Here is a 21,712-nt window from a genome sequence, read left to right on the forward strand (position 1 = left end):
AAATGTATTAACTTTATATAATTGTGCCTATTACACATAATTTAAAAAAAAAACACCTTTACACTTAAAAAAAAAAGGAGAGAACTTAATTTGACTGGACCACATGAATGTTACTTTGAAGTCCAATTATCTGTGTTAAATGCTACATCTGACTCAAGGCTTGTGTAGATTAGAAATTAGGATACAACGTCTTCATTCTGATGTTGAAAGATTTCAGTTCTACTCTTGCTGTCAAGTGCCAAAGAGAGGACATTGGTCTGTCTGGGACTAGTGTATGGGGCTTTTCTCCCACTCTCTCAACATTTCCAGTAGGTCTATTAACTGCAGCATCATCTACCCTTACTGCCAGTTGGCCCCTGACCTTTTGTTCTGGGTTATGATGACTGGAACACTGTGTCTTATTCACTACAATATCTGCAGCTTGAGGTACAGAGTTGGTTCCTAAAGGCTGAGAGGAGGGAGATAAGCCTGAGAGCTTCAGAATAAACTTGGCCTTCCTGCCTCCTCCCGGAGCCCAGGCTATATTTTGAACTTCTCTCCCGTTATTCCTCTTCCTTCTGCCCCATGGGCCTCTTTGAACCCTGGCAACTCTTTGAACTCAGGTCCCTTGTTCTGGTTGCTGTTTCTTCTCTGACGCTGTCTAATACCTCTCTGTCCATGCCACTTGCTCATTCCCTTCCTTGATTCAGATTGTCACTTTTCATTGGCCACACTATTTAGAATTACAACCATCACCCCCTTATATCCAATAGTACTGTCCCTCCCTGCTTTGTTTTTCTCATTAGCATTTATCACTAACACTTTATGTATTTTATTTATTTACCTTATTTAATATTTGTCTTCCCATATAAAACTTAAGCTCCAGAAGGGCAAAGAAAGTGATCCATATCTCCAGTGCCTATAACTTGGTGGTTGATGAACAAGCATTTGTTAAATGGTAAGTATCCTAGCTTGGTATCGCAGTCTTTCAAAGAGGAGATCCCCATCCCCTTGTCAGTACCCACAGTTAGTACCCACCACAGACCTCCCTCATGCTAAATGTTAGCCAGCCTCCTTGAAATTTTTCTAAAATCTCCCACTTTTAATACCATTTGTTGAATGAAGAAATAAATGCTCCTGAATCCTTGGTCCCTGTGCTCTGCCTTCCTGTTGAAAATTGCCCTATTTCTCTGCATATTGTATTCCTACCATAACCCTAGTTTCACATTCAGAATAGCTCTTGTTGGACTTCCCTCAGTGGCCCTTAACAGTCTATTTGGGCCTTAGGTGCCTGCCTTTTCATTTCCCTGTGTTTAAATTTTTCTTTAGTTAATTGATTTTGGCGAGAGAGGAAGGGGTAGGGGAAGAGAGAGAGAGAGAGAGGAATATCTATTTGTTGTTCCACTTCATGCATTTATTGGTTGATTCTTATATGTGCCCTAATGGAGGATCAAACCTGCAACCTTGGCATATCAGGATTACACTCTAACCAGCGGAGCCACCCGGCCATGGCCATTTCCTTGTGTTCAAATACAAGCCACATCTCTCTACCCTCACAGCTTGCCCCTCCCCTGCATTGTATCTCTTTGGCCTTTATCATTGTCCTTCTTCCCAACATTTTCCCGCCATATGGTGTGCAGACCACAAAATGTCACAACTGAAAGAGATCTTAGGGGTCCAAGCTCTTGTTTTAAAGAAGAAAGGAGTTGGCTTGTCCAGGTTTATACAATTATTTAGGACACAGCTGGAACTAGGATCCAGAGGCTCTGGTTTCTAAACAATCTGGTGTTTTTACCATACCTTTCAGACTCTCCAGTCTTCCCTCTGTTTTTCCGTGGCCTTAGTAGCCCACATTCCTGAAAATACGTTTTACTCTTGAGGCCCTGATGGACTTACTTTGTTCAGTGGCTCTACAGTGTGTATTTGAGGTAAAAATTCTCTTCGCATCTGTATTTCCTTATCTCTTAAACCTAGTTTCATGTTAAGATTAATTGCCTTCTGGGTAGGGAAGCCTTTATTGTCTTCCATTGCATTTAAAATACTCAGGACCCAGCATTGACATTTTATTAATCTAAAAAGCTCAACATCAATTTTGTAGAGAAGGGGAGTTGACTTAAAAGACATTTTCTAGCAGCCTTTCCCTTTCTCTAAGGGAAAGGCAAAAAGTCTCCAATCTGCTCCCAAAGTGCCATGAGATGTATACTCATGTTCCACTTATTTATGCATTCATTGGTTGCTTCTTGTATATGCCCTGACCAGAGATTGAGCCCACAACATTGGCATATAGGGATGATGCTCTAACTAACTAAGCTATCCAACCAGGGCTAGAAGAGTATGAAGTCTGTCCAGAAGGTATCCAACCATGTAATATGAAAAATAGACATTTATTGAAGAAGATACAAGATACAAGAAACATTGTACATAGGACAATGATGCCTCAAGCTCCTTCAAAATAGTCACCTTGTAACCTCACAGAGTTCTCCCATTCTCCAGCAGCTGCCCATTGTATTTTTCTGAATCTCATCAACAGTCTGAAATCTCTTCCCTTTCAAAGATGATTTTAGTTTTGGGAAAAGCCAGAAGTCGCTAGGCACCGAATCTGGACTGTAGGGGGCTGAGCCACCTGGGTGGCTTGATGTTCTGCCAAAAAACTCAGCATAAGATGCGATGCGTGAGCAGGCACGTTGTCATGATGAAGCTGCCAATCACCAGTTGTTCCAAAGCTACAGCCTTTTGAATCATTTGAATAGTTTCCATGATGTAATGTTCAATCTTCACACAAAATTTGATGCAGATTTTACACTCTACTTGCTCAGTCATTTTGAATGCGACGGCCACTCAGTACACATGCTCACTCAATGGCATCTACCACCCCCACTGACTAGTACAGTGAAGTCGTCATTGTTCACACATGCACATTCCAGTCCACTCTCCATGGCTGCCAGATTACATTGATGTCGCACAAACTGTTCTCGTGATGTTAACGATGGCTGGACTTTTTCCGGACAGACCTTGCACTCTTATACATATTTCCTTTCCCATGTCTTTCTCACCTGAAGGTAAGATAAGGAACTGTGTTCAATGTTCTCAATATGATCATATTTCTGATACAATCAACAAAATCAAACACTGAACAGAGTATAAACCTAGCCAAAGCTAAGAACAGGCACTGGTTTCATCAATGAATGTTCCATAGATGAGTGAACCTATACATTTTCCTTATTTGTCTTCAAATTGTTACTTCATCTACTGGAATGCCTAGAAGTAAAAGAGCTGACAATATGAAGTGCTGATAAGAATGCTGAAACCCTGGCTGGTGTGGCTCAGTGGATTGAGCGTAGGCCTGCGAACCAAGTGTCACTGGTTCAATTCCCAGTCAGGGCACATAACTAGGTTGCATGTTAGGTCCCCAGTTGGGGGCATGAGTGAGAGGCAACCACACAGTGATGTTTCCCTCTCTTTCTCCTTTCCTCTCTCTCTAAAAATAAATAAATAAATAAACAAACAAATAAATAAATTATTTTTTTAAATGCTGAGCAACTGTAACTCTCATATATTACTGATGAACATGCAAACTGGTATAACCACTTTGGAAACAGTCTTGCAGTTTATTATAGACATTTAGCATATAATCTAGGCATCCCATTTCTAGGTATTTACCCAAGACAGTGGTTCTCAACCTTTCTAATGCCACGACTCTTTAATACAGTTCCTTATGTTGTGGTGACCCCCAACCATAAAATTATTTTTGTTGCTACTTCATAACTGTAATTTTGCTACTGTTATGAATCGTAATGTAAATATCTGATATGCAGGATGTATTTTCATTGTTACAAATTGAACATAATTAAAGCATAGTGATTAATCACAAAAACAATAAGTAATTATAATGTGTTTTCCGATGGTCTTAGGCAACCCCTGTGAAAGGGTTGTTCGACCCCCAAAGGGGTCGCGACCCACAGGTTGGAAACCGCTGACCCAAGAGAACTGAAAATATATGCCATGCAAAGACCATGTAGGGAAGTGTCCAAAAACTGGGAACAACCCAAAAGTGTAACTGGTGAATGGATAAACAAATTTTAATGCACCCATACAATGCAATAACAGTCTCAGGGAGTTAAAACTTTCCCTGTACTCTCTTAGTTTAAGTGATTGGCATTCTGTGGATTAAACTGACAAAAGACATTAGCAAAAGATAAAATTTAGTCCGCATGTTTTTCTTAAGGTATCTAGAGGGTACATAGAAAAATGTGACTCGAAGGGGCAGTTAGAATTTGGGGTTATATACCATCTTGATAAGGCCAGGGGAGGGAGAGAAGGACATTTATGGGAGAACAAAAGACTTCTTAATAAGTGAAAGGAAAAGGAGAAAGACCATTTATGGAAAAAGAAATGACTGTTTGGAAAGATAACTGTGTCTCAAGAGAATAGATGGGAGATAGGATAGTTTTGTGATAAGTGATAAGAGAGAATCATCCCTGCTTGGAAAGGAGATTTGTGACAATTGAGTTCTTTTTAGTTCTTTTGGGAGGCCCTGCTTTTAGGAAGATAAGAGCTTTTAGGAACTCAAATGCCTTCTACTAAAAAATAATTCTTTTTTTAAAAGATTTTTTTATTTATTTTTAGAGGAAGGGAAGGGAGAGAGAAAGAGCCAGAGAGAACACGGATGTGAGAGCAGAACATTGGATCATCTGCCTCTCATATGCTCCTCGACCAGGGACCAAACCCGCAACCAAGGTATGTGCTCTGACCAAGAATCAAACTGGTGATCTTTCACTTTGGGGAACCCAACCAACTGAGCGACATGGGTCAGAGCTGAATAATTTCTTATGCCACAGTGAGTGGTATATTCTAGACCACTCCAATAGCAATAAAAAGGAACTAGGTACTAACACATGCAACTATATATACGAATCTCAAAAGTATTATGCTAAGTGAAAGAAGTCAGATACAAAAGGCCACTTACCTTATAATTTTATTTATATAACATTTATATAAAGTCAAGCTATAGAGACATGGCAGATCAGCAGTTGCCAGGGGCTGGAGGTGAAAGAAGGGAAGTGACTACAAAAGGGCAAAAGGGAATTTTGGGGGTGAGGTCAGTGATCTACATCTTGACTATGGTGATGGCTATGCAATTCTATAAACTTCTCAAAATTCATAGATATACACAACTTAAAAGGGCAAATTTTACTAAATGCAAGGTATACCTCAATAAGCCTGACTGTAAAAATATAGCTGTAAACAACAGAAAGGAGTTTTGTCTGTGTGTATGGGGGGGGGGGTTATTTGCATAGTTTTTGTAAGTCTTCAAAATCCTTTTACAAAATGTTATATCTGAAAATGCTGATTTTTCTCCTGATAGAGTCTCTACTAACTTATACTAAAAAGTTACTTCCTATCATTAAAGCTGTTCTCTTTAGCAGATATTTATTAAGCACCTTCTCTGTTTAAGGTTTAGGGTGGTGTAGGAGTTGAAGACAGGTAAAGAAATGTAAAGTAGACCTTGCTGGTGTGACTCAGAGGATTGAGCGTCAGGCCTGAAAACTGAAAGGTCGGTGGTTTCAATTAACAGGGCACTTGCCTGGGTTGCGGGCCAGGTCCCCACTTGGGGGTGTGCAAGAGGCAACCCATTGGTGTTTCTCTCCCTCTTTTTCTCCCTCCTTCCCCTCTCTCTAAAAATAAGTATATAAAATCTTCTAAAAAGAAAAGAAATAATAAATAGGTTTTGACCTTATAACCAGTTTATAATCTAGCTGGGGAAAAAAGACATACCCTACTGAATAAAAGCAGAGCTTTTAGAGTTTGCTGGAAAAATTGCTTCCAGCTAGGCAAAACTTCAAGGAGGAGGTGGAGTATGTCTTCTAGGAAACTAAGCAGCTCAGGGGCACAATTTACAAGAAAAGAGTTCAAAATCTAGAGATCAGTTACCTTAAGGTTAGTCCTAATGTGTCATTCAGGAGGGGAGAGTGGTCCTTGCTGAAAGATAAAGAGATGGGAGAAGGGATGCAGGAAAGAAAGTCAGATAAAGCAGGCACACCAGGTGGAGCTGGAGCAAAACAGGACTGAAGATGAAGTGCATGGCACAGTCTAGGACAGATGCCCTTAAAATATAGGCGTGGCTCGCTCCCAGAGGTCTGAAATAAGCAATGATGAATTCTCTCAGAAACAAAACCAAACCAGAGCACTACAGTCTAGGCACAATTGTGGTTGTCACACATCAAACCTTAACCAAGTCAAGTATATTGATTTGGAGGAAGATAAATCTAAATTCCTGTATTGTGCTCAGAAAAATATGTGTTCCATAAGAAGCTAATCTGCATATAATCTGGAAATGAGGAAAATGAAGGGGGGGTGGGGAATCACGCTTTACCTAACACTGTCCAGAGATGATTGAGACACTGGATCTGACAGACATTAATGCATACTCTAGGTTTCAGACAAGGATAGTTTACTCAGATTTTTCATAATTTAGACTTAGATGTCAGGATTGTTTCATCTCTCCTGACTGGGGACATAAGAATATCTAAAACTACAGAGCTCTCTTACGAGTTTATTTGAGTCAAAACTGACAGCAACTGCAGGGAAGCAAGATCTCAAATGCTTCCAAGAATAATAAATAGCTTTGCAGTTCCTTTTATACATTGAAATGAAGGTTGGTAAGGAAGGTTACCTGGAGGTGGGAGAAAGCCAGGCAGGGATCGGATTGTAGGATAGTTATCAAGATCAGTGCTCTCCTGAGGATAGTCACGCCTTCACCTTGGAGGGGTGTTACTTCTGGCATTTCAAAGGTGTGTTAACCTAGATGCACAAGAACAATGGACAGGGCTTGCTTAAAACCCTTTCACTAAAGAAGTTACACGCCTGTGGCATTGCTACCACCATGACCTGTCCAGGAATTTATGATTTATTACAGCACCTCTCTTTCACTCATATGACATTAAGACCATGCTCAGAAAGCAACTTAATAGTCAATAATATACACCACCCCCATACTTTGATTTCAAGCCACAAGTCATTTATCAACTGGTATTTTAACTTTTGCTTCTCCTACAATTTTCTCCTAACACCTCCTACAATATTTCCTCCTGCTCTTACCCTTACTCACTGGGGTCCAGCCACATATGCCAGGTTCAGTCTAATCTCGAAGCTTTTGCAAATGTGATTAAATTAAGACTTTGAAATCAGGTCATCCAGGATTATTCGGCTGTGTCCTAAATCAAAATACTAGTATATTTATAAGATCCACAGAGGAAAAAATAGAGGAGAAGGCAATGCGAAGACTGAGCTAGAGATTGGAATGATGTGGCCATAAGCCAAAGAAGCTGGCAACCATTGGAAATTAGAGGAGACATGCAATGGATCCTTCCCTAGAGGTCATCCAGAGGGAGGCTGGCCCTGGTGACACTTTGATTTTGGACTCCTAGGCTCCAGAACTGTGAGATAATAAATTTCTGTTGTTTTAAGCCACCAAGTTTGAGGTAATTCGTTAAGCAGCCTTAGGATTAATGCTCTGCATGATTCTATCTATATATCATTTCAAATAAACACAAATGTAGACATGGAGAATACATTAGAAAAGGCCAAGTTGTTAAGAATGAGATGTAGTGACCCAGCAATACCACTTCTGGGAATATATCCAAACAAACCCAAAACATTAACTCAAAAGAATATATACACCCCTATGGTCACAGCAGTGTTATTTACAATAGCCAAGATTTGGAAGCAGCCCAAGTGCCCATAAATAGATAAGTGGATAAAAATTCCCAATCAGGGCACAATGGAATACTACTTGGCCATAAAAAAGAAGGAAATCTTACTTTTTGCGACAACATGGATGGACCTGGAGAGTATCATGCTAAGTGAAATAAGCCTGTCAGAGAAAGACAGATACCATATTGTTTCAATTTCATGTGGAATCTAATGAACAAAATAAACTAACAAAATAGAAACAGACTCATAGATACAGAAAACAGACTGACAGCTGTCAGAGGAAAGGTGGTTGGGGATCAGGGTGAAAAACGTAAAGGAATTAAGAAAAAAAAAATCCTCTCCCTGACCGATGTGGCTCAGTTGGTTGGGTGTCATTCTGCAAATGGAAAGATTGGACGTTTGATTTTGAAGTCAGGGCACATACCTGGATTGTGGGTTTGGTCCCCAGTTGGGGCATGCACAAGAGGCAACCGATTGATGTATCTCTTGCACATGGATCTGTCTCTCTCTCTCTTTCTTCCTCCCTTCCCCTCTCTCTAAAAATAAATAAATAAAAATCTTTATAAAATACGAATTTTAAAAAGTCCTCATAAGCAGACAACAGTACAGTGATTACCAGAGGAAACAGGGGTGGGGAGAGGTAGAAAAGGGTAAAAGGGAATAAATGGTGATGGAAGAATACTTGACTTTGGGTGATGAACATACAATGCAATATACAGATGGTGTATTATATACCTGAAACATATAATTTTGTTAACCAATATCATCCCAATAAATTCAATTTTTTAAAAGTGGCTTGTGAGTATAATGGGGTACCACGAAGAAAACATTGTTGTAATGGAACAGCTTTGTATGCATATAAGTCTGATGAAATCAGACTAAGGTCTGTGGATTGTATCAATGTCAATTTCTTTGTTTTGATATTGTAATTATAGAAGATGATCTCATTGGAGGAAAGTGGAAAAGGGAACAGAGAGGATCCCTCTGTACTATTTTTCCAGCTTCCTGTGAATCTAAAATTATTTAAAAAAGAAAAGTTTAAAGAATTAATTTCACAGGTGGAGATTAACTGTGGGAGCAGGGTGGGGTGGGCAGGGCAGGGGAGAGTATCGGGAAAAATTGGGACAACTATAAAAGAACAACAATAAAAAAGAGTCAAAAAAAGAATTAATTTCACTTGTTTCTTTTTACTATTTTCAGTTGTAGCTGTTAGAAAATTTAAAATTACGTATGTGGCTTAGTATATATTTCCATTTGAATTTTGCTTTTGTAGGATGTTATTTTCCCCTGTGGGGTTCTATATAAATGGACTCCTACCCTGCTCAGTCTCACCTTCTGTAACTGCAGTAAAAACAATGTAAGCCTGAGAAGTAAAGTGGTAACAGAGGAGAAAGTACAAGCTGAGTCAGACAGACCTGGGTGGAATCCTGGCTTGGCCACTTTGAGTTAGACCTCAGGCAAATTCCTTAACCTCTCATCCTGCCTTTCTTAGTCTGGAGATTCAGAATAATATCATTTTGACAGGGCTAATGTGAGGACAAAATGAGATCACAGATGGAGAACACCTAGCAGAGTGCCTGACACATTCTGAGTGCTCAGTAAAATGCCAGTTCTTTGCTTTTCTCTTTGAAGTTTCTCGGGTCACATTAGGCCTTGATGTTTCAAGAAAGAGAAGAGGAGGGAAGTGACAATTGTGGGCCATGTTAGAGGCTGCCTACCACATATTGGAAAGAACATTATTGTTTAGAAATGCTTTCAGGTACTTGATTTTGTTCACTGCTCATAATAATCCTGTGATGTAAATTATTGCTGTCAATCATTAACCTTCTAAAAGACCACCAGAAAAACGTATTGATCAAGCAAAACTAAGTCTGTTAGAATACTGCAAAAAGAGGGAACAACATCTTGACAGAATATTAGTACTCAAGAGGAGGATATTTATAGGGTTTTAGGCTCAAGTTGGCTGACTTAAGCAAATAAGACAAGATGGGAAACTGGTTGGGAATGATCAGGGTTTATAATATTAAGGAGCACAGCAAGGTGAAGATTTTGAAAGAAGTATTAATAAGAAGTTATTAATTTTGATAAGCAAGCTATTATAACTGATTCATAGAGATATTTTGGCGGGCAAAAATTTCATAGAGCAAATAGCTATTTTTACCTCATCTCAGAATTCTTTAGCCCAAGAACAAGAAAGTAAGCTAGTTTCAGTTCTTATGGCAAATAACTTAAAAATGATTAGATTAATGGTTCATGGTTATAGCAACAAGATATTCTGCAGCCATTAAATATGATAATTACAAAAAGTACTAAAAATATGCCCTGGCTGCTGTGACTCAGCAAGTTGAGTGCTGGTCTGCGAACCAAAAGGTCACAGGTTTGATTCCCAGTCAGAACATATGCCTGGGTTGCAGGCCAAGCCCCAAGTTGAGGGTGTGCAAGAGGCAACTGAATCTCTCACACATCTATGTTTCTCTCCCTCTCTTTCTTACTCCCTTGCCCTCTCTCTAAAAATAAATAAATAAAAATCTAAAAATAAAAATAAAAGTACTAAAATATGTTTATCTTATATGTTCATGATATGATAATGTTAAAGAAAAGAAACAAAGGACAAAATATTAACATAGCTGTGATAATGTAAAAATATGTGATCCACCAAAAATCATCTAGAACTGATCAATGAATTCAGTAAAGTAGCAGGATACAAAATAAATATTCAGAAATCAGTTGCATTTTATATACAAATAAGCTATCAGAAAGTGAAACTAAAAAAAGAATCCCATTTACAATTATATCAAAAAATAAAATAGAATAAAATAAAATATCTAAGAATAAATTAAACCAAGGATGCCAAACGCCTGTACTCAGAAAATTATAAGACACTGAAGAAAGAAACTAAAAAAGATAAAAATAAATGGAAGCATATACTGTGTTCTATGGACAGGAAGAATTAACATCATTAAAATGTCCAAACTAACCAAAGCAATCTACAGATTCAACATAATTCCTATCAAGATGCAAATGGTGTATTTCACAGAACTAGAACAAATATTCCAAAAATGTATATGAAACCATAGAAGACCCCAAATGGCCACAGCAATCTTGAGAAAGAATAACGAAGTTGGAGGAATCATGCTACCTGATATCAAACTACACTAAACTAGTAATCAAAACAGTAAAACTTATAAAACTCAACACCAAAAAAACAAACAGTCCAATTGAAAAATGGGCAAAAGACCTGAATAGATAGATGTTCACCAAAGAGGATACACACATGCCAAGAGACATATGAAAAGACACTCAATATCACTAATCACCAGAGAAATGGAAATTAAAACCATAATGAGATACCACCTCACACCTATCAGAAAGGGTATCACCAATCAACAAACAAGTTTTGGCGAGGATGTGGAGAAAAGGGATATCTCATGCACTGTTGGTGGGAATGCAGACCCATGCAGCCACTCTGGAAAGCAGTAGGGAGTTACCTCAAAAAACTAAAAATGGAATTATCGTAGGACCTAGCAATTACACTTCTGGGAATATATATTTTTAAAAAAACCCAAAACACTAATTCAAAAGAATACATGCACCCCTAAGTTCACTGCAGCATTATTTACAATAGCCAAGATTCCTAAGCAGTCCAACTGTCTATCAGTAGATGAGTGGATAAAATGACTGTGATACAGTTACCCAGTGGAATACTACTTAGTCATATGTTCTGTTCTGAAACATGCTTTTTTAAAATTGCACAATGTGCCTTCAATATATTCTAGTTTGTCCTTTTTAGAAACTATATGTTTATGACTATATCCCAAACCAATTCTCTATTGATGGACATTTGGGCTATTTTCAGGTTTTTTGCAATTGCAAGTCGTCGGCAGCCATCCGTCTCGAGAGACGATGGTGTAGCTTCTTAAGAGTCTATCTGCACTGCCGAGAATGGCTGTGCAGTCCGACTCGGGAGTGACACGGTATCTGTCTCCTCCCGTGTTGAATCGACATCTTGCGATGACGCTGGAGTGTCCTCTCCAGTGAAGCTGAAGCTACAGAGCCTGGGCAGGGTGATATGGAGGGTCTACTGTTGCCCATGCAGCAGACCCCCCCCTCTCTTCGCAGCTGAAGGGTCCAAGGGAAAGACGGAGTCAATACAGCTTGGCTTCAGGTGCGCCGCAGGAGTTGCCGGTGTTGACTACAACGTCAAACCGCCTTAGGGACTCCGACTCCGGATTTTCTGTCGGGGTTTACTCCCTTAGCCTTTCCCCTGAAGAGGTATGCCGCAAGGCAGCGGAGGTTTTTTGGAGTCAGAGTTTTCCTTCTCTGATGTGCCCTGACTGGAAGATCGAACCAGCGACACTTAGCTCGCAGGCCGACGCTCAATCCACTGAGCCAAGCAATTGCAAGTAGAGCTGCAATAACATCATTTTACATATATCTTTGCAGATTTTTGGAAATATTTCTGTAAATTCTTAGAAGTGGAATCGCTGGGACAAAGAATATGTACAATGGACTCTTCAAGCTCTGTAGCCACACTACCCTCCCAAGAGGTGACACAAATTTACACGGCAACTTATAGTGTTAGAAGAGTTCTTCAGGTTTTCTTTCTGATAATTATTAATTTACTTACTTTACATTTTTCCCCATTGGAATTAAAAGAGCAATATAATGTCAGCATATATATATATGTATATATATATTTAATATGTATCATCTCAAACTGACAGAATTATAGGCTTGGAGAATAGAGTGGATGTGGCTAATCTAATACTGTGACTCAGCATTTAAAAGGGCATATGTTGGTATGAAAAATATTTGGAATAACATTTGAAACTATTTATGGTGATTTAGGAAGTAGACTGAGAGAAGACTTCTGCTTTCAAATAGTATTTTTCTTACTGTTTGACTTGTTTATTATATTGAGTATCATTATTTTATAACCTGAAACACACACATTCAACCCAGCAAATGTCTTATATTCAGTTAGCTGAGGTCAGAGTTTCTCAGGTGTGGCACTGATATCTTGGCTGGATAATTTTTCATTGTGGGACCACTGTCCTTGCATTCTAGGATATTAGCATCCTGGCCTCCACCCAATAGATGCCAGGAGAATCCCAACCCCACCTCCCAGTTGCGGATCCATATCTTGTAAATGTTTTATAGTGATATGGTTGTCTTACACAGAGACCCAGTTAAATTTCAATTTCATATAAGCAGCAAATAATTTTTTAATGAATATGTCTCATGTAAAATTTGAATGGTACAACCCATATTTTTATTTGCTAAATCTAGCAACCCTACCTGGGAAGCGAATGCCCTGGTTGAGACCCACTGACACTGCTTCATTGCTTTGTCTCTTCTGAGGAGCAGTTTTGTACAGAAAATTCCACTTTTTTGTCCCTTTCTTCATAAATAAATAGGCATGGCCAATAGGCTGATTAGAAGCCTGTAAAAAGCCAAATCATTTTCCGGTTCCATTCTCTTGCACTATCTGCCACTAAACAATCAATACTATTATCCAGAAAATTCCCTCATCCTGACTGAGTCCCACAGTGTTTTTCTGAAAGAATCTTCTGCGCCAGTTTTGTGTAGAAAATATAAATCATGTCTTTTTGCTCTGATATGATCATTTCTAAGCCAATCAGCCATGCCCACAAAAGTTCATGCTCCAAGTTTTGAAAAATAAATTGTATGACAAATTGACAAAGGTTTAATAAAATGGCTACAAATACATAATGTCCACTTAATTCATAAATTTAGCATTTATTAAATGCCATTATATATATTTTTAAAACTTATAGGCTGGATTTTCTCATTTCCCAAGAAATTCTGAGTATGCAGAATAATTATTGAGAAATCATAACTGATAAATAAGTTACTAATAATAACCAAGTACATTTAAAGGAAAAACAGCCCTGGCTGTGTGGTTCAGAGGATTGAGTGCCAGCCTGCAAACTAAAGGGTCGCCAGTTTGATTCCCAGTCAGGGCACATGCCTGGGTTGCTGGCCAGGTCTCTGGTTGGGGGCATGTGAGAGGCAACCACACATTGATGTTTCTCTCCCTCTCTTTCTCCCTCCCTTCCCCTCTTTCTAAAAATAAATGAATTAAAAACATGTTTAATTAGTATCTTTTTATATATTATGTGTGTAATATTATATTATATTACATTATATACATCACATTATAGAATAGTATAGTATAGTATATTTGATGTGGGTGCATTAGAAGGTGATTGGTAGGGCGTAAGGTAAGGCCCTGAAAAGTAAGAGTGCCTAAGGCCTAAAAGACCTAGGCAAGTCTCTCCCAGAATTTCTTAGCAGTAATATAGGTTGGTTACGCATGTGGGGAGGAGAAGAAAAGATTAAATTGGTTTTGGAGCTTATTATGTTGACTATATCGTAATCTCATTCTAAAATAATCCCCCAAATTGGATGCAGCGTAGGAAATATTTTAATTTTCTACTTTTCATGCTCCAAAATTTTTCTAACTTTTCAAAAAGATTATTACTTTTATAATTTAGAAAATACGAATTTTAAAAGTGAAATAGTGAACAATCTCACAGCACTATGTTTGGGGAGTGTTAACTGTTACAACTTTTTTGAAGAGTAAGTTGGCATTGTCATAATAAGCACACATACACACACATAAGCATAAAGCTTGTGACCCAGCATACCCTCCCAGTTGCATAGAGATTTATACAAGAATGTTCAGTCTAGTGTTTTTAGTAAACCTATTGGTCAAAATATTGACTAGGATTATTTTGTGAAATGGGTTTATGGGAGGGCACTTTCACTTTCTACAATATACATTTCTATAACATGCTCCTTATAATGTTATATTTAAATTATGGGGCTTTAATTTGCTTAATAATTGCTTCATTTATTTAAAAAATATTCTTGGTGACTTATGCGGACAGCTGTGGTGACACTGATTACTCAATTTCAAGAAAAAGTTAAGCCTTAGCTGGTGTGGCTCAGTGGATTGAGTACTAGCCTGTGGGCTAAAAGGTTGTTGGTTCGATTCCCCATCAGGGCACATGGTTGTGGGCCAGGCCTCCAGTTGGGGTTTGTGAGAGGCAACCGGTTGATGTTTCTCTTCTTCTCTTTCTCTCTCCCCCTTCTCTCTAAAAATAAGTAAAAAAAATTTTTTTAAAGATTATAAATTATCCATTTTAAAAAGTTTAAAAAAAATAACATTCATTGATCAGGGAAAGTGGAACAGGCGGATACTTCTACATACATGAATTCACTTTGGTCTCACAACATCCCCTGTATAAGTATTGATAAAGAGAATCCATATATTGGGACCCCTAGAGCGGAGGCTGCCCCAGTTGCCTGGCCCATGTCACAAATCAAAAAAATACTTGTCAGTCTGCACTTATGGAAAACACCTTGAGGAAACCTAACATAGCACCAATCATAATCCTCCAACTTAGTTTTAGCCAGCTTACTTTATAAGGACCTGCTGGCCTTATAAGGAGATTCCTGATCTCCTAGCCAATCATGCTGTTTCCCATTTGCCTCTTCTGATGCTCTATAAAACTCACTCTTGCCCAAAGTTCCTCGGGAAGAGTGCTTCCCTGCTTGTTAGGCACTCTACTTTCCCAATCCATGGATTTTTTTCCCCCTTAAATAAAGGACATCAAATTCATCACTCAATTGTGTTATTTTGGTACTATAGTATGGACTCCAATTTTACAGAAGAACCAAAAAGAGGTTATGTGTCTTGCCCCATGCAAGTGCCACGGAGACCAGCAATTTGGAATTATGTGTGACTATGGCCTTCAGCCAAATATCACCCTGCTGAGTCTAGCAGGTTGGGAACAAGAGGATGCCATATAAGTATGAGAGCCCCAATAAGCTCTGGACCAGTTTCCTTTGTCAAACTTTCAAAGGCCTTGAGTTTGTACTTATGCCCCAACAGTTTTAAAGCATTGCTTCTTATAAATATTTATTATCAACATTTTCAAACATAATCAAAGTAGAGAATAATGTAATGAGCTCCATATATCTATTGTTCAGTAAAGCATTGTTGTTTTAGTTTTAATTTTTTTTTAACTTTTTAAGCAATGCTTTTCAAAAAATTTAAAAACTTGAAGTGGTCTGTGAAAAATGATGGAAAGAGAATGCACAACTGGTTTGTAGTCCTAGCGCTCTATGACTAAGCTATGTGGTATTGAATAATTTATAGTGCCACCTGAGACTCCATTTCTTCATTAACTGAGAAGTAAAACGTAGATTGAATTTCTGGGGACTTCCAGGTCTTATATCCTACACTTTGATTCTAAAGTTCAGTCATTCACTCAACTTCCGCTCAACAAGACACCGTTATCTCTTGTTTTAATCTCCCTTTGTCTTCTCCTGTTCCTCTACATTCCATTCTCCATCTAACAGCCTTAAAAATTCAACTTCTAAAAATACAAATCAGATCATCTGATCACATAGCCCCTCTGCTAAAATTGCCTCCGTGCCTTCATATTTCTTTTAGGGCAATGTTCAAGCTGCTTGACAAGACCTAGGAGGAGCTGCCTCAGCTGGCCGAGGCCCAGCTGCTAGGACTCCTTCTTTCACCAACTGCACCACCCTGGCCATTTCGAGTTTCAGGCTCCCTCCATGTGTTGTTCCAACTCAGCACCTACCCGCTTCTCCACACAGACATGCTCGGCTAGGGCAACTTTTTTTCGTTCTTCAGGAATCCACTTAAATATCACATCCTCTAGAAAGCTCTTACTTGAACTAGGTCAAGTCTTACTAAGTCTGTATGTGCTCTGTTAGCCCCTGATACTTGGATGTAATGGCCCTAAACACCATTTTAATGAATTAGTTACTCGTATATTGGTTTAACAATTGATTTTCCCTACTAGATTATAAATTCCATAATATCTGTTTTTACTGTTTGGGCCATTATTGTAATTTCAATACCTAACACAGTGCCTGGCAGAGAACAGACATTCAAATAAATATTTGTGGACAAATAACTAATTCCCTGCTAGGCCTTAGGGATAAAAAGAAGCTCACAGTTTAGTGGGGAGAAGAGACTAAGAAGTGATAGAAAAATGACAATGGGTTTCTAAAGATGCTAGGGTGAATTACAGATGCATGGCAGTCATTGGATCCATTAATCGGCACCTAACCCAGCCTTAGCCAAGATAGGTCTACTGAAGAGGGGAAGTGACTTGGTGAAGGAAATCTATTCAACAAGCTTCTGATACAGAGCTGTACATGTGGGGAGGAATGCAGTGAGAAACTGACTCGGTATCCTTTTAGGAATGTTCAGATGCTGACATTCCCACTTGTTTTTCCCCAAATTAACTTGACTTGCGGTCAGGTGTCACCCACGTTTTCCAAATCAAAGAATGAGCTGTGAGCAGAGCAGCTATTGTCAGTCCTGAATTGGGCTGGATTAGTAAATGGGTACAGACTGGGAGCTCTTTATTTTTTTTTTCTTTTTTAAAAGAGGGAAGTAGGAATTACAATTAAGGAAGTAGACTTTTCCTTAATTTGTGAAATGGTAGCATAACTTTTTTTAAAATCATAGTTGACATTTAATAACTTTTTAAAAAGAATAATCACTTTTAATATGTCAGCAAGTATAAAGTCGTCTTGAACTGAAAGCTCAAATGAAATGGGTCACTCACACCGAGAGAGAAGTTTTAGTCCTATCATTTGCCATTATTATTTTATGATTTTATTAGTTTCTATAAATATAAACTTAAATACTAAATAATTATATATTTTATAAATATTAGAGTCTGTGAATTTTTTGTGATTTACAACTAATCAGAAACAAGGTTGTAGAACGTAGCAAACATTTTAGAAATATACAATCTAAAAACTAAAACCTTATATATTAATCAAATGAAATATATATTTTTTCACTTTTATTGAGTTGTGTTTCCTAGAAAGAGTATAGCAAAATTGCCAAATCATGTTGTATATAAAAAGATTAAATTTAATATATTGGAGGAAATCTCCCCAAAGTGGGGTTATACGAGGATAGAATGGTAGAAAAGTCATTGTGGAAGAAAAAAAGATGTTTCACAACCTGTGTATTTGACGTAGTTGTGGTATGCAATTTCAGGAATACAACGAAAACTTAAAAACAAATTACAGGAGGTTTGTCTTTAAATGGAGATAAGAGATCAGTATAATAGGTAAACTAAAAATATTGGTTTGCATGTGTATATCACTTCAGAGTGACCTTGAAGATTCCTCTGGGACCTGTTTACTCTGGAAAGGAATTTTTTTTTTTACCCTTTAATCACTATAGGTAAAAACCTTTTGAAAAAAAAAAACAGACACATTCTGTTTCCAGGTGAACATATATTTTGCTGAAATTTCTTTAGTACTCAGTTTCTTCAAGTGTTTCTGGAGTTTGGATTTCCATTGCTGCGCAGGGTGAACCAATGGAGGGTTTAAAGCAGAATGACCAGTTCTGATTATGTTTGCAAAAGGTCACTTTGGCTGATGAGGGGAAATGGTTCACAGAGATGAGTAGCAGCCTAAGCGAGGTTTTATAAATAACACATAAATGTCAAGTAATTTCTTGATTCAAAACACTCTATTACAAAGTAAGGCCTTTCGGGGCTCAATCCCCCTCCCCATCTGCTCTCAACACCACCTCTGCCCTCTCCAGCCATTGCAGGCTTCCTGTGGGAAGGGGTTTTTATTGCTTTGTTCACTGCTACCTGGCCAGAGCTTAGCAGAGCTTCCAGGCTACCAGTGCTGATAATATTGGTTCTTGAGTGAATGGTTCTCCTTTGGCTTTATAAATAAATTTAAAAATTCTTAAGTTGGTATCCAAGGCTTCTCTGAGGCAGTCACAGACTCTTTTTATCTTTTTTGCCTAGAGGCCCCGCAGCCACACCAACCCGGTGTTTCATTTTCTCACAGTCTTAGAATTCCCTGTGACCTCTGCCTAGAAGAATCTTGACTTTCTCTTTTCTTGGCCAACTCCTTTTCAAACTTTAAGTTTCAGCTTTTGTCTGATTTTTTCAGGATGGCCTTTTCTTGGGAGCTTTATAGATTCTAATAACAAACATCCCAAATTTCACCTTCTTAGTGCTTATCACAAACAATTTTTGTTTTTATTTACAATTAAAATATTTAAAATTTTTTCTAGACTTTATTTTTTAGAACATTTTCAGATTGACAGAAAAATGGAGCTGATAGTACAAAATTCCCTTATACTTTTCTCGCAAACACAGTTTCTCTACTATTAACATTTTACATTAGTTACAGTTAATGAACCAATGTGGGTTCATTACTTTCAATACATTATTATGAACTGAAGTCCATAGTTAATAAGTCCATTCTAATTTCTTTAGTTTTTACCTATTGTCCTTTTTCTGTTCCAGAATCCAAGATACTGTATTACATTTAATCAGCATGTCTCCTTAGGCTATGACAGTTTCTCAGGTTTTCCTTGTTTTTTATGAATTTGACAGTTTGAGAAGTATTGGTCAAGTATATTTAAGATGTTACTTTACATAAAATTTGCATTTAAGTATAATTTCATAATAGTAATTTAATTCTCTTTGTACAATTAGTAGTATCTGTCTTTCCCAGTCCACACTAATCTTCATGAAAGTTAGGGCCCTGTTTGACTCCCTCATAACTGTATCCTCAGCGATTACACGTAGCAGACAGTCAATACAGATTCTGAATGAATAAACAATTTGCTCATGCAACAACTTTTCCAGCAGCAGGTGTCACTGATAATTCCCACTCTCAGGAATTCTCCTTGGGGCCTCGTATGGTCTTCTTAGTATGTCAGTATAAATCATATTCCTTCTTCTAGTCATATTTCAGATCCCTTCTTTCCATCAAGCTTTCCATGTTATTTTACTTTACAATATGCCTCTTCTTTCTCAACTTCTTTAGCATTCATTTTGTCACCTATATGTGGCCTCATTACTCACTAATCTGTACTGAGCATTGCAGAGCTTATTTAAGGGGCTAAAGGAAAGAAAAGTTCCTTTTGAGAGGCTTACAATCTACTTGTGGAGACTAGACATATCCATAAAGAAAACATTGGGTGAACTGGCAAATGAATGCTACAATATAAACCTAAAGTATTTACGAAGTCTCTGGGAACAGAAAACTCAGTGAAATGAACCGAGTAGGCTTTGAGAAAATCTAGCAACAAGGCTCAACCTTCTAAGAGTACTTGGTTCTGGTAAGGGATATCCAGTTGTCAGCCCTAGAGCCTGAAAATCTCTACAGCACCCCACCCAAATTAAAGATACTATGTATTCATGAAGTATGGTGGAAGGAATATGAGCTTTGGAGTCAAAAATCCCAGCTCTGTCCATTATAAACTCTGGGCTCAAGAAAAAGGTGTGTAAGGATTATAACATATGTTAAGAAAAATTATCCAAAATGTGGAAATGAGGCAACAGAAGGTCATACACTTTTTTAGTATTGTAGTTCAGTTCTGTCTTAACAGGCCTGCCCAAGGATGATTTAATTCTCTAAGGAAATCCCCTCTCTTGTTATTTACTATTTATTCATTAGGCCCAGACTCTTTGAAGTTACGTGTTAACTTGTAGATTTTTGTTTGATAGAAAGGTAAATGCTTTCTCCCCAGCAGAACAGATACCTCCAAATGGCTATAATCTTACTGCCCTGTAGGACATTAACTAGTTTTGTCTCTCGCCTAACACATTTATTTCAGCATGTCTTTTCAGTCAGACTTTATAAATCTCAATTTTTCAAATGGTCTTTGAAATGCTTTACCATCTGCCAGTTCTCTCATTGATAAGTTAAACAAATCTTTCATGCACACACATTTGTCAGGGAGCCATATTTTAACTTTGGGCAAGTCACTAATAAATATCATTTTACTTACCCCTTAGTTTCCTTTTTGTAGTCAGTGTCATGTGGGAAAACACCCCCTTTTTTTTCCTTTTCTTTTTTTTTTTTTTTTTGGCAAGAGATTTGTCCAGTCTCCACACCTTGTGGGGCTTGTTCTCCTGCTTATACCTTGCAGTCCTGTTCATTTTGAATGTGAGGTTTAAGATGCTCATGAACCACGCCTGTGGAGAGGCCAAGGAGGAACTGAGCTTTGAGTTAGGGAAGAGGCTTGGGCTGACAATATAAATTGGGGGTCATTAGCATCATCAAAAAAATACTTAAAGTCATAGGATACATGGGAGGGGTGAAAGAGTGGGCAAAAGAATGAGAGAAGAAATACAGACAATTTGATACAATACCAAATTGGAACTCCAATATTTAGATATCCACGGAGGATAAAGGGGTGACATAGAGACTGAAGAGGAAACAGAGACATCAGAGAAAACAAACCAGCATAGTGTCATAGAAACCAAACTGTGTCCAGTGTGCTGAGAAGCTGTGTCAGATAAGGAGTAGAAAGCATATTTTAGATATGGCAACATGGAAGACAGTAGTGACTTAGAAAAATCGCTTTGTGTAGAGTGATGATTGCAGATGCCTGGCTGGATTCGGATGGATTGAAGGGCAATTGAAGACTTGGTGGCAGCACAAATAGAAAACTTAAACCATGGGTGTACCTGGTACTTCTGGGAGAGATTTAAACCACAAGCATTTATTACATTCCTAGCAGGATCCTGATAATTTCACCAATGAGTAATCCGACAAGATTGGATGCCTGCTACACCCCACACTACGATGTGTTATAGAATTATTGAGAGGAATACTTGGGGAAGCTTCCACTCAAGGGGAATGTGGGTTCGAGAGCTGACTGCCTTGGCTCAAACCCCAGCCCTTTCACTCAGTGATCTTGGGCCATTACTACAACTCTGAGTCTCAGTTTCTTCATTTGTAAAGTGGGCATAGACAGCAGCACCTAATTCATAAGGTTGTGGTAGAGATAAAAAATGTACAGAATACATCTGGCACATAGCAAGCTCACTAAATGTTACCTTTATCATTCATTATTTTTTCCAAGAAGCTAGTTTAAGTAAGAAAGTTATTAAATAAATTTATAAACACAAGGTATTATGTCATGCTCAAAGCATGAATATAGGTTATGGGAACCCAG

The sequence above is a fragment of the Furipterus horrens genome, unplaced genomic scaffold, assembly GCF_987537825.1.
Source record: "Furipterus horrens unplaced genomic scaffold, mFurHor1.1.pri manual_scaffold_2, whole genome shotgun sequence".
NCBI lineage: Eukaryota > Metazoa > Chordata > Mammalia > Chiroptera > Furipteridae > Furipterus > Furipterus horrens.